At 36.5% G+C, this 13,266-nt stretch overlaps 2 long non-coding RNA genes across 2 annotated transcripts in view; one reads left to right on the top strand and one right to left on the bottom strand.

Annotated features, from left to right (window-relative positions):
- LOC104871155 overlaps positions 1–13,266 on the top strand; it is a 267,725-nt gene that overhangs the window by 101,533 nt on the left and 152,926 nt on the right. The window lies entirely within an intron of this gene.
- LOC104871156 lies at positions 1,092–10,755 on the bottom strand. The gene is made up of 3 exons (XR_782768.2): positions 10,477–10,755; positions 1,755–2,171; positions 1,092–1,320 (listed from the first exon to the last, which is right to left on the bottom strand). It is a non-coding gene; the product is annotated as an uncharacterized LOC104871156 (long non-coding RNA).

Below are 13,266 nucleotides of genomic sequence, written 5' to 3'. Positions count from 1 at the left end.
TTTTTTTCCATGTGTACAGGGGTAACACATCGTACTAAATATGTAAGGTCATATCTACGAGGGTTTGATTACAGAAACTAATAAAGTATTCTCTAAATAATGAAAAAAAGAATAAGACTATAAGAGCGAGAAGCAATTTAAATATGTTCAGGGACCATTTTCATCTCCAGAATTAAGGATTATTTTGATGTCACATCATTGCCTTTTCTCTTTTACTTTCCTTTTTAGTTTTATTTTAGGATTCCCTATTTTTAATGTTCATACAGAGATTTCTTTAACTGAAATACTGAATAGTTTCTTTGGTGTGAAAAACTATAATAGTACACAGGATCCTAATGAGATAATTAATAATGTGAAATAGGAAGTAAAGGGCTAAAGGTGTAAGGAAAGTGGGAAGGGTGGGGGAAAGGTAATAAGGGAGAGGAAAAAAATATGAGAAACTGAAAAAATGGAAATAAAGTGTTTGTAAATGGGGAGGGGAGAGGGGGTGAAGGGAGGGCAGGGACAAGGGGAAAAATGAGAATCAAGACCTATTATGTAAAGGTACAGAATCCCAATGATGAATGTAATTGTATTGTATACCTAGATTGTACCAATAACCTCAATAAAAAGAAAAAAAATTTTTTAAAAAAAGATGTGGTTTTTCTATAAAATGGAATAATACTCAGCCATAAAGAATGAGAAAGTAGATTCATTCATAGTTAAATGGGTATATTTTGAGGTTATACTTCTAAGTGAAAAAAAAATAAGGCACACATATACAAATACCGAATAGTATCTCTGGTGTGAAAAACTATAACAGTGCTCAAGATCCTAATGGGACACTTAGCAAATAGGAAGAAAAGGACTAAAGGTCTAGGGGCAGTGAGAAGGATAGGGAAGGGGGAATAAGGGAAAAGGAAAAAAATATGAGAAAATGTAAAAATGGAATTAAAGTGTTTGAAGCGGGGAGGGGAGGGTGAAGTGAGTGTGGGGACAAGGGGAAAAAATGAGAACCAAGACCTGGCATGTAAAGGTACTAGATCCCAGTGATGAATGTAACTGTACTGTCTACCTAGAATGTAACAATAAATTTAAAAAAAGAAAAAGAAATGAACCAAAGGTACAGGGTTCTGGGTGGTATCTCATCGTTCTCTAGAGTACTAGGAAGAACAGATAGTCAATTTGGTGTATTAAATTTACTCAGCTTTTAATTTTATTCATCATCATTATGAAATAATTTAAAAATTCTTTATTTGAGCGTTGGCCTTGGTTTCAAATAAACAGACTTGTTTCTTCATGCATTCACACACCACAAACATCTGGCAAGTGCAGTTGGGCCTGAAAGGTACACATAGGAGGGGAGGCAGTATAGTCACTCTGGGATGTGAGAACAGTGTCAGTGGAGGAGGCTTTCTGCATTGGCTTGCATAACTTTGCTGACTTTTCTGTGTGATGGTGAAATATCTACTCTCCTTGCCATGCCTGTAACATGGGAATACTGTAATCTTTTCACTTCTAAGTGCACCTTGTTTGTCTACTCCTGATATCTGAAAGCTTCATTAGCTTAGAAAATATAGCTGTCTTCCATGTACATGGATTTGTTTGCTGTGGTTTCAGTGAACCAAATTCTGAAGATATGAAATAGAAGATTACAGAAAAAGACAACTCCTCTGCTTTCAATTGTGTGTCACTTTGAGTACAGGATAATATCTCATGCTATCTCTTTGTCTCCCCACCTCAAATATCAGTCATCTTTTTTATATGATGCATACCTGTTCATCACTCATTATCCACCTTGAATATTTGATAGATGGTATTGTAGTACTTGTATTACTTATTTACTAATGACTCCAAAGCATGAGAGTGGTGCTTCAAAGGAGACAGCAGAGCATAAAAAGACAGACTAACTCTAGCAACACTGGTACTACATGGCAACACTGCAAGGTGTATAGGAAAAACAGCTTATTGAGGTGTTGGCACTTTCTGTGCTTTGAAGTGTCCACTGGAGGTCTTGGGTCACGCAGTCTAGAAGACCAGAGGACTATTGTGCTAAACAGCCTGATGTTATTTTTATGCTGGGTATCTAGCCATTGGCCTATGTTGAAGTTTCCAGATGCCCCAGGTATGATGAGTCTTCACTTTTCTGATTAGTTCAGGGCCTTGCTCACTCACATCCCTGGAAGGGACTCCTGTAGAAAAAAAAAATACTGGCAACTAACTCTGACCTCAAGACACTGTTCAGATTATGTTTTCCATGAATCTTCATCTACTATTTAATGGTTATTTTTTTCTCTTGTAGTATGATGATTACATGTGCTACTAAATTTTTAAATTATCTTTCACCTTCTTTTATATCAAATAATTGCTAAGAAAATATTTGATTGAGAAAACAAACAAAAATCCTTTACCAAGCCAGGTGTGGTGATGCACGCCTGTTATCCCAGCATGCGGGAGGCTGAAGCAGGAGGATTGCTATGAGTTCAAGACCAGCCTGAGGTACATAGTGAATTCCAGGTCAGTCTCAACTACATAGTGAGACCCTGTCTCAAAAAAACTAAAACCAAAAAATCCTTTACCATCACGACTAACAACAATAACACAAAACAAAACAAAATCATAATCCAACTCAGCCCATGGCCACTGAAAATTTTATTTTTGAAAAATGTCCTTGTTTCCAATCAATTATTTTGTTAAAACCTAAAGTTGGGGAGAGGATTGAAGCACATCCTCTGTAACATTTACTGTGTTCACTACAACATTCAAGCTAGTCTTCAATATTTCAGGGAAGTTCTCAATAGCAAAACTTCTTGGTACAATATGTTATGGAGTAATGATAAGAACCTACTTTGTTACAAAAAAAGCATAAATGGATCCTGATTTTTTTTAGCATATCAAGGGCAACATCAGTACAAATCAATTCACATATGACAAGCATTAACTTATACTTTCAAAAAGCACTTGTGACAGGGCTGAACTCATCCATCCCTTTGTAGTTGTTTGCAATGGTTCACAGAGCAAGAATTCTTTGATCTATTTCTCCTTTATGTAAGTCACAGACACAGGGGCTCACGATAGCTGTCAGCCCCTGAATTCTCACATGGTAGGGTCTCATGTGGCTACTTTCTGTAAATTGCTCCTTCATGAATTCTAGAGCAGATCACATCATTCTCTTAAAGACTTACCAACAGTACTTTCTGCATCTGCTTCTAATACTATGTTTTTGAGAATCTCAATGTATGGATTTTTGCTAATTTTTCAGCTTTTGTATACACTTTTTTCCCCTTTGCCTTACAAATATACACGAGGGCGAGGAACTTAGGATAAACATGGGCTTCTCAGGCGTCAAACCCAAGTATTTTAAGGCATTTTTTATTTTTTTTTAGGAATAGCCTCACATCCAGCTGCACAGCCTTGGTTCATTGGAAGGTTGGACAGCTCTGATGGTTTAAATTTGAAGCTTGAAATTAATGAATTATACATATCATTTTGCAGTCTATACACAGTACACAGAAAATCTCATTAGAATCTCTTTCCTGATCTGTGTTTCTTTAATATAGTTCTTTAACATAGTTTCTCTACTAAGAGGTAGAATTTGGCTGAGTGAGTAAGCCTTGACATTGTCTGTATTATTTATATGGGTATTGTGAGAGCAGCTGATATTTACCAAGCAGTTTCTATGATCCAAGCCCTGTGCTTTGCAAGCACTATTGCATATGACCCTCACAAAGGCTCAGTCTGGATAAGGATTATTATTTTAACCATTGTACCAAAGCAGAATTGATGCTTTAAAGAAGTTAGAAGACTAACTAATCAACTAATTGATCACCAATGAAGGGTGCTAATTTATTATTTTGAAAATCATTCATTTATCCAAGCTTCCTTAAGTAAGTGAGTATCTCATTGTAAATGAGGAAATTTTTATAAGTATTTTAGTTAGATCATGAAGAATATCACTGTTTTGTAACCCCTAATGAATCCAGGTACTGAACATAAACAGGTGCTAAAAAGTTGCAACCAAGTAGTATGTGCTACCTATTGAAAGAACTAATACCATTAATTTATGAAGAATTCTTGCCCTCCCAAAAAAGACCCTGAATCTGCATCTGATTCAAGCTTGTAGGTATAAACACAGAGAACTCAAAGGACAAGGGGGCATGCTAAACATGCAGGGATGCAATCAGAAAAATAGACTGTGGGAAGGTCTACAGGACAAGCAATCAATTTTTTTTTCAGGCAATAACTGCATGAAAAAAGATGGGAGCAGAATACATAGAAAGAACTATATCAAATAATTGGAATTAGTTGGCATTATTTGGGAAATGATTTAAATAAACTATAAGAAAATTACAAAATAATATAATTATAAATTTAAGCACTGATTGTATATTTGATGATTTTAAGGAATTTGTTTAATTTTTAAGAGTGATAATATGTTTTGTAGTTTTGTTTTAAAATATTTCTTATGTTTTAAAGATACTTACCAAAATGTTATGAATAACACTATCTAATGTGATCTGTGATGTGTTTCAAAATAGTATAGTGTAAGGAAGTGAATTACAATAAAAATAAAACAACCATAAATAATGAGAAATTAGATTCATTCCTAGGAAAATGGATACATATTGAGGACATACTCCTAAGTGAAATAAATAAGACACACATGTGTAAATACCAAATAGTTTCTCTGGTGTGAAAAACTATAATCATAAATAAGATCCTAATAGTATAGTAGACAATGTGAAATTGGAAGAAACAGGATAAAGGTGTAGGGAAAGTGGGAAGGGTAGGGGAAAGGTAATAAGGGAAAACAAAAAATATGACAAAATGAAAAAATGGAAATAAAGTGTTTGTAAATGGGGAGGGGAGGAGGGGCTGAAGGGAGGGCAGGGACAAGGGGAGAAAATGAGAACCAAAACCTATCATGTAAAGGTACAAGATCCCAATAATGAGTGCAACTATGCTGTATACCTAAAATGTACCAATAAACTCAATAAAAATAAAATAAAACAAGATTGAGTTAATTGTTGAAGTTAAGTGATAGATATGTAAGGGTCAGCTATTACATGTATCCCTGTACATTTTAAAAATCAGAGAGAGAGCAATTAAATTAAGTTAATTTTACATTCCTAGAAAGATGACCTAGTGTTAGAATAAAGGCAATTTTAGTCTAGAATTGATTTTCTTTCATATTATGCTATCTAAAATATATCTTGAAATGAGGGTATTAAATGATGACAGATCAAAGAACAACTTACTATCTCTCATCTCCTCACTGCTACCCAAGAGTAAGAGAGAACATGGACACTGTGAATTAAAATTTAGAAAAATGAGCTTTCTCTACATGTTCTGTTTGAACTGAAATAATTTTCTTTATTTACTTTCCTGTAACTTTTCTCTCCAAAAGGAGGGATCTCATTTCCCTACAGGGTGCCTACATTCCTGGTTAAACAAAATACCTCTCACAAAATTAAATACTTATGTGTTTTTGAAAGAAAGTCTGGCCAAGCCTCTACTTTGCCTAAAAGATGGTACTTCATTTCAGCCACTTTATAGCTCTGTCATTCACTTTAGGATTTCCCAAGTCTACTTAGAGTCAACTTGTTGACTTTCTTAATGTTTCTCACTGGAATCATATCAGAATTCTTAGAATCTCAAGCCATCAAGAAATGGGGATGGGGAGAAATCGAAAAGGGTCAGGAAGGTTGACTAATTTTTGTTTTCCATCTGTGCAAGAACATCTTCTATAACATTCCTAGTTATACTGGTGCTCAGACATTGCCTGATATACTCATGTAAGAATGGTTTCCCATCTGATCTTTAATGAAAAGTCCAGTAGAGTCATTCTGCATCTTTCTTTGTCCCAAAGTGAAGATTCTTCAGGTCTACTGCCTCCTGAGAAAGCATAGCTCTCTTCAATATTCTCTATCCTGGTATCTGCCTCAGGCTCCCTTGGCCCAGCCCCCTGGGCTGCCTACTCCAATCTAGTATTGTTCTATTCATCCAGGTTGGGGAAGATATCTGTCCTATTTCAGCTTTTCCAGGCTCCACCCAGGTCTCACCAGACTTGTTGCTTTTTCTTTTGGATTTGGACCTGAGCAGAAGGGAGCATGTAATCCTTTCTCAGACTCCCTTAGTTTACTTTCCTTTTACTGTCTTCATTTCCATGTGTCTTAGTTATTTTTCTCATTGTTGAGACAAAAATACTCAAAACCTGAAGTCAAAGGAGGAAAGGTTTAATTCAGCTCACAGTCTGTAGAGGTTTCTGTCCATAGTCAGCTGGCTCTAAAGCAGGTTGACATGGCACAAGGGTAATATAGAGGAGAAACAGTTCATGGTAGACAGAAGGCGGCAAAGCAATGAAGTGGTGAAGCAGAAGCAGCAGCAGCAGCCTTCTTTCTGTCCCTTATACTCCATCCAGCCTACCCACCCAGGGCAGGTAACACTCACATCCAAGTTGGGATTAATCCCAAGCATCACACACACTAGATTCAGCAATCTTCAAAAGGCCCACCTATTACCACATAAGGGTTTGGGGGCACAACAACATACAAGCCATAACACCAAGTCCAGGGTATTTTTATCTAGTATCCCAAAGGCAAAAAATTCACTGTCTGATCATACATTCTCCTGTCTTTTGTTTCACATCTGGACCTCAGATTTTGTAGCGCAAGGGCAAGACTTATTGTTTTAGTTTTACTCTCTATAGTCTGTCCTCTCTCCCTGCAGGCAATAGATTTTTCCTCTATAGCTGGCTAAATAGGAGAGTCATGGTTAACAGTAAATATACAAGATTATTGCTGTCAATACTATGCTATCATACAGTGCTATCATACCATGTACCAGATGGTCTGTAACAGAAATCATAAAACTTGGAATGCTTTCTCTAACGTAGCTACTCTTCAAGGAAAGTGGTCTTAATGTTTTGTTTTGATTTTTTTTTTTTTACAATATAAAATATGACTTGTGCCATTCTTTTTTCCTTAAATGAAACTAAGCCTTCTGGTCTAGTTACAGGTAATTAAATAAAAAAGCAATTTATCAGTTACCATTTTGGAAAACATGAAGTAAACCAATTGCTTCTGAAGAGGGTGGGCAAGATATTGACCAAAGGAGTGCTCCTTACTGTATGGATACAAACAGGCTCGATCAAATTATCCCCTTTGTGATTAATAGTTGCTAGAACAACAAAGAAAAGACAGTTCCTTTGATCTTAGGTAGGCATCCCAAAGAGCATCTTTTTGGTAACTTTAATTCCCTGGGCATGATGTAGCATGTGGAATGCAGGAATATAGAGGTGATCATGTGACTAATGAGGTGAATCCCACATTTCCTCAAGTTCTCATACATTTTTTTGTATCAAATCTTTTTAACCTTGTATGCATTTTTAAGGGTATAAAATCTGAAAGGTATTGTAAATATCTAACTTATAAAGATTACATAACTTAATACTGCAGTGCTGGGGACACAATGAGTAGCATTCAAAATTTCTCTGAGGTTGGCTCATTAATCTATTGCTATCTGTATGATTGAATCAATGGTACTAAAATATTTTCACTATATTCAGAAATCCTTGAAAGGTTTAAGAATTATTATTTGGTGATAACCTTTAAACATTTACTAAGAAGTCACTGATTATGTGCTACAGTACTAAGAAACTGGAAGAATTTTTTCTTGAAATTATGAACTCTCTTAGGATACAAAAGATATGAAAAAAACTCTTACTCTTCTTTTAAAATATATTAATCTTTTCAAACACATAATTGGTGCTATCTCTTAAATTGGAAAAGAGAAAAAACAGTTACATTATTTGTTAAAGAGTATGATAGGTCAGTGGCCATGTAAATCTCCTGAACATCTCTGTAATGCTCTCTATAGAAGCTGAGACAATTTCTAATGGCAAGATTCATTAATTATATTATTGTTGGCTAGCATATTATATTCAAACTTTGTACTTTGAAACAATAGGCTCATATTAATTCATAGTTTCAAAGGGTTTCAAATTCAGGAGCTATTTAGCTGGGTTATTCTGACTCTGAGTCTCTGAAAAGGCCACATTGAAGATGTTGGTGAAGGATTTAGACATGGAAGCTGGTTTTCACCAAATGGAAGGATTGATAAAAGAGACAGTGAGAGATGAGTGACCCTCAAACAGGACTGTGGTCATTTATAACCTAATCTTGGAAGTATCATCCCATCACTTCTCTCATATTCTATTCAAAGGAAGACATGACATGTAAAGGTATAAGATCCCAATGATGAATGCAACTGTACTATATACCTAAAATGTACCAATAAACTCAATGAGGGAAAACAAAACAAAGGAATACATGAAATCCACTTGCTATTACATGGAATTACACCAGGGGAACTACACAAAAGAATGAACCCCAGGCTTTGATGTTTAAAGAATCAATCACCTTGGAGATTGCCTGACATACATAGATGCGTTCAACACAACCCAGGCTGAGAAATGGTTGACTGAGCCTGAAATGCTTTCTCCACAACTGGGTTGCTTGGAGAGTTACCTGGCTACATATAGAGTGTGTAGTGAACATGGAAGCAGCAAGGGGAAATTCCCATGCTGCAGGTAGCAGGCAAGATAAGAAACGCAGCTTGAGTGTTAGCTTGAAGTGGTTTGAAGTGATTAGGTTTACAGTGAGATCATACTAAGTGTGTTAAGAGTGTGACAAGCTAGAGTGAAGTCATTACAACCTGCTTGGAGTGATAGCAATGTGTGAAACGTGTGATAATGACAAGAAGAGGTATAAAAGACCCCAGGAACAGACCGCCCACGTCCGTCCTTGACGACCCGTCAAGTGGACCCGCCGAAGCTCTGCCCGAGACGCAGACACTCTGCCAGAGACGCTCTCCCGTTCGAGACGTCAGATGCCGGAGAACATCATGAGACCTTGAAGCACGTCGCAGCGCGACCCTGCCGCGTCCAACACCACAGGCGCCACGGACTCAGGTCGTATACCAGGGCTCTTTCCCGCAATGACCCTAGCCAACCTTGGTGCCAGCCCGATTACCTTGGGCTGGCATACTGCTTACATTCCTTTGACTATTACTATGCTTATCTTCATATTCTCTTGTATGTGTGCGTTTGATGATGTAATAATAAATGAGACTATTCTCGAAAAGCCACTTGCAGTCGATTAATATACGTGGGATCCCGAAACGTAAATCGGTGCTCGCGACAAGACTGCCATTATGATGACAATGAATTTCAAGGATCTCACAATGGAAGATGATCTAACACCACATGATCAGTTTACTATAGATCATGAGCATGAGAAGTTGGAAATTGGGCTCTCCTTAATGCCCATGTTCAAAGAACCTCCAGCCCAATTAAATTCAGCAAATAGTGCTGAATTTTCAGAAATTTTTAGCAAACAGTTCTATCGCAAAAGACAAGGAGGAGAATATTCTAAGAGATATTTATGTTTCCACATTTTATGACTTTCTCTGAGGAACGAATATCACAGAAAATATTCAAAGGACCTTCATAACACCATGCTTAGCCACCTCTGTACTCATTGGAAATTTTTTTTGCTAAATATATAATTATTTTGTCTTTTAAACTTAGGGTCTTTTTGAAATATCTCAGTAGCAGTACCTATATTTATTGAAAGTCCACTAACAGAAGATACTTGGAAGAGAACACTACTTCTACCTTCCAAGGTCTTTGAATTCAAGACCAAGACAATCAATGGACAAAAAAGAAAGACACATGACTGTTAGTGTATAGGGCCAATGGACAGCTGGCCTGTTCTTCCTGCAAGGGGCGTGGGAAGGAACAGATGAATAAGGGTTTCAGCTGGGAAAGAACAACAGAAGCCATAGGGGACAGGCACTCCCACACATTTCTGGTGAGAGTACATTTTTACAACTTCTGTGAGGTCAGTTTAGAAATATACATCAAAATTACAACATGCTTAGACCCTGTGACCTAGAAATTCCACTTGTAGGTTACACATCGAAGCACAATTTTTAGTGGCAAAAGCCTGGGAATAATCTACAATGCTTTTAATTGTAGAAAAATTTATAGCATATCCTCATAATGTAAAATTATGTCACAGTAAAAAAAAAAGTATAAAATTGTCTATACAAAAACCTGCACACAGATGTTTATAGCAGCCTTAGTTATATTGCTGAAATTATCCTTCAATGGGTGACAAGATAAACTGTGTTACATCCAGCTGATAAACTATAATTCAGTGCTAAAAAGAAATGAATGATTAAGCCACAAGAAGACATGGAGAAAATTTAAATACATATTGCAAAGTAAAAGTTACCAACCTGAAAAAAGTTATATACTATATCATTCCAAGTGTATGACATTCTGTAAAAGGTAAAACTGTGAAAACTGTGTAAAGATCCCACCTTCTTAAAATAATTCTGTGATATGAGATACCTGTATAATTTACCTGTATGACTAATCCTTTTCTTAACATGCAAACACATTTAGTGGGGAGGGAAAAATTGAACTCATACCTTTTTATTTTTGAGATATTGTTGGGCTCCTCAGAATCTCAATAGCATAACCTGATGAGGGGTATAGGGTGTCATAACTCCATAGGGCTTCTGTGGGTTGCTCAGCATCAGGTTGCAGGGCCACACTATGTCCAAATTGGCCAGTTTTTCTTGACTCAAAAGCAAACAGTTCATTAATCATAGCCTAAACCCTCTCCCTATTGCCTGCCTGCAAGAGAAGCTACATATTTATTTATTGAACAAAACAAAACTCCTGCTTCTAACTAGTAGAAGAAAAGGTCAAGTTTCCAAGTCATGCTGCAATCAGAGAGCTCATGGCAAATAAATTTGAGGTCATGTCTATGGTACAGAACTGTTTGGAAGAACAGCAGAGTGTTAAACAGTTAGAATGCCTTTAGTGACACTGAAATGGAAAGAATGTGAGCACATTGGCAAAGTCCACTGTATAGGGACTGCTTCTGGCTGTCACCTCAGAGGGAATAAACAGGCCTCAAGCTGGTAGGAACTCAGATACTGTGCCCTTTAAAAACCGAAAAAGAAAAAAGAGGAGGAGGTAGAAGAATGGATCTGTTGTTCCCGAAAGACATGGGCAGAAATTGTCTGGTTCCAATCCTTTGTTTCAGGAAAGAAATTAGAAGAAGCGGAAGTGACCTAATTGAGAAGGCAGAAATCATATTTCCATTGGTTCTGATTCCCTCAAACTTTGTTCCAAGATGCCCGACTTCATGGAAGGGGAGAAGAGGTACCAAAGAAGAAATAGGAGAGAAGAAAAGGCAATGAGAAGCAACTAGAAATAATTGAGGAGAAGCACTATATATTTCCTCTGAGGAAATTCATATTTATATTTATTTCTTCATTTCTCATACAAATTTTCTCAGAGAAAGAACATTTGTGAGACAATATATACAATAATTTTGTTGGTGGTGCTGGGGATAAAAGTCAATGTCTTGTATCTTTTAGGCAAGGGCTCTCCTACTGAGCTACACCTCTATCCTTACATAATTTATACTAATATGTGATTCTACACCAGCTTCCACTCTTACCAGAGTGATAAAGATGATTCACACAATATTTACTGAAAGCCCCTGTAACTGACACCTAGATGGAGCATCCAGCAGTTAGTTCCCTAGAAAATACAATTTCTCTCAGCACGCCCAAGCTGGTCAAGAGCCAGGGCTTCATCTGGTCAAGGCCAGAACCAGTGAATAGGGATTTAGTGACTGCACATACTGTGGCCAACCCAGGTCAGAGCAGTCAGGTGTTGGCCTCACCCAGACAGTACTAGTCATGTTAATATTGAATTTTTTAACTAAGTAAACTTTAGTTTTTATCCTGTTAGGATTTCCTTTCATGCTTCAGGTATGTGGCATGGGCTACTGCAGCATTTTGATGTGCTCTTGCCAAAAGGTCTGAATGTTGATTTTCATGGACCTTTCACCTTTGTAGGCTCCTTTAAAACTTTTTAAAACTATGCTTTAAAAACATTAAAGAATTTTAATTAAAATTTATATGGCTGTGTTAATACAAAGATGAATATATTAATATATTACTATTATATATGAAACTTTTTTTAAACCTAACATTCATGTCTTTCTCTTTCTGGTTTTAAAAGAAATTAGGACGTTTATGAGGGCTGCTGAAATATTTTGGCCTTAGCACTAATCTTGTGTTAGCTCATAAATGTGTTGATCCCACATGTCAGCCTGAGTTTCTCTGTCCAATGAATGCTTGTGATAGAGAGGGTGGTAGATGGGCATGGCTCAGATTCACAGTAGTATCAAATGCCAACCAGCTGGCATTAGAGATGCCAGATTACTTCCATTCTGTACATGTGTATTTATGTCAGTATTGTTATTTCTTGTAGCAGCTCAGGGCATGGCAACTGTGTTTTGAATCTCTCTGCTTGACCTATTTTCTGCAATGGTATTTAAAATGGTAAAAGAAAAAGGATAGGATAAGCAATACAACAAAATAATCTCAGCAACCGAGCAATTCTGAAATATGAGGTAGGAGGAATTGCTCATACTTTTCTCATGGATTATATCAGAATGAAAAGCAAATAGTGATTTATTCAATTCATAGCAAACATTGCTGCCAGAAAGAATAGACAGAATAAAACAGACAAAAGGTAAACCTTCACAGAGTGAGATATCCTAATACCAAGTATGAATAGGAAAAATAAAATCTGAGTAATCTTTGATACAGGAAAATAAGATTTTTGTAAAGGCAAAATAAAAGATACAGAACAGAGTTCAAACTGACAAAATGGTATGAAATGCAATAAATCAAAAGTGATCAATAAATACAATAAAAGCAATGTATTTGTGAAACTTAGTCTCCTCAGTAAAGTTTTAAAATTCTGATATAGATATTCATGGACATATATCATTGTAACTGCATAAGAATGTTCTTGAAGAATAGTTCCAAACAAATATCAGTGGTTATCTCTGAAAAGAGATGTGGACCCACATCTGACAAAGTTAATGAGAGGAGAGTTTTTTTGCTTGGTATTCTGAAGAAAGATTGCATTTGCTCAACCAGCCAGCTAGGTCCAAACAAGCTGATTCGGTCTATTAAAAGAATCTCTTGTTGCTCTGGATATTTTTGGTCTTCTTTTCTACCAAGGCCATAACTAGTGTCTTCATTACTTCCCTTCTATGCATTATATGCTCTTGTTCTTTTTCTGAGTTGAAGCCAAGTTCTTTCCTTTTGTGCTCTCCTTTCTCTCTCTCTCTCATATGATAGCAACCATTTTGTTTTATGGCCAGAAAAATACTGACACCTCTGTGC

This window comes from Fukomys damarensis, unplaced genomic scaffold (assembly GCF_012274545.1).
Source record: "Fukomys damarensis isolate Sample0158 unplaced genomic scaffold, DMR_v1.0_HiC HiC_scaffold_38, whole genome shotgun sequence".
NCBI lineage: Eukaryota > Metazoa > Chordata > Mammalia > Rodentia > Bathyergidae > Fukomys > Fukomys damarensis.
This window is presented reverse-complemented; position numbering and strand designations above follow the sequence as displayed.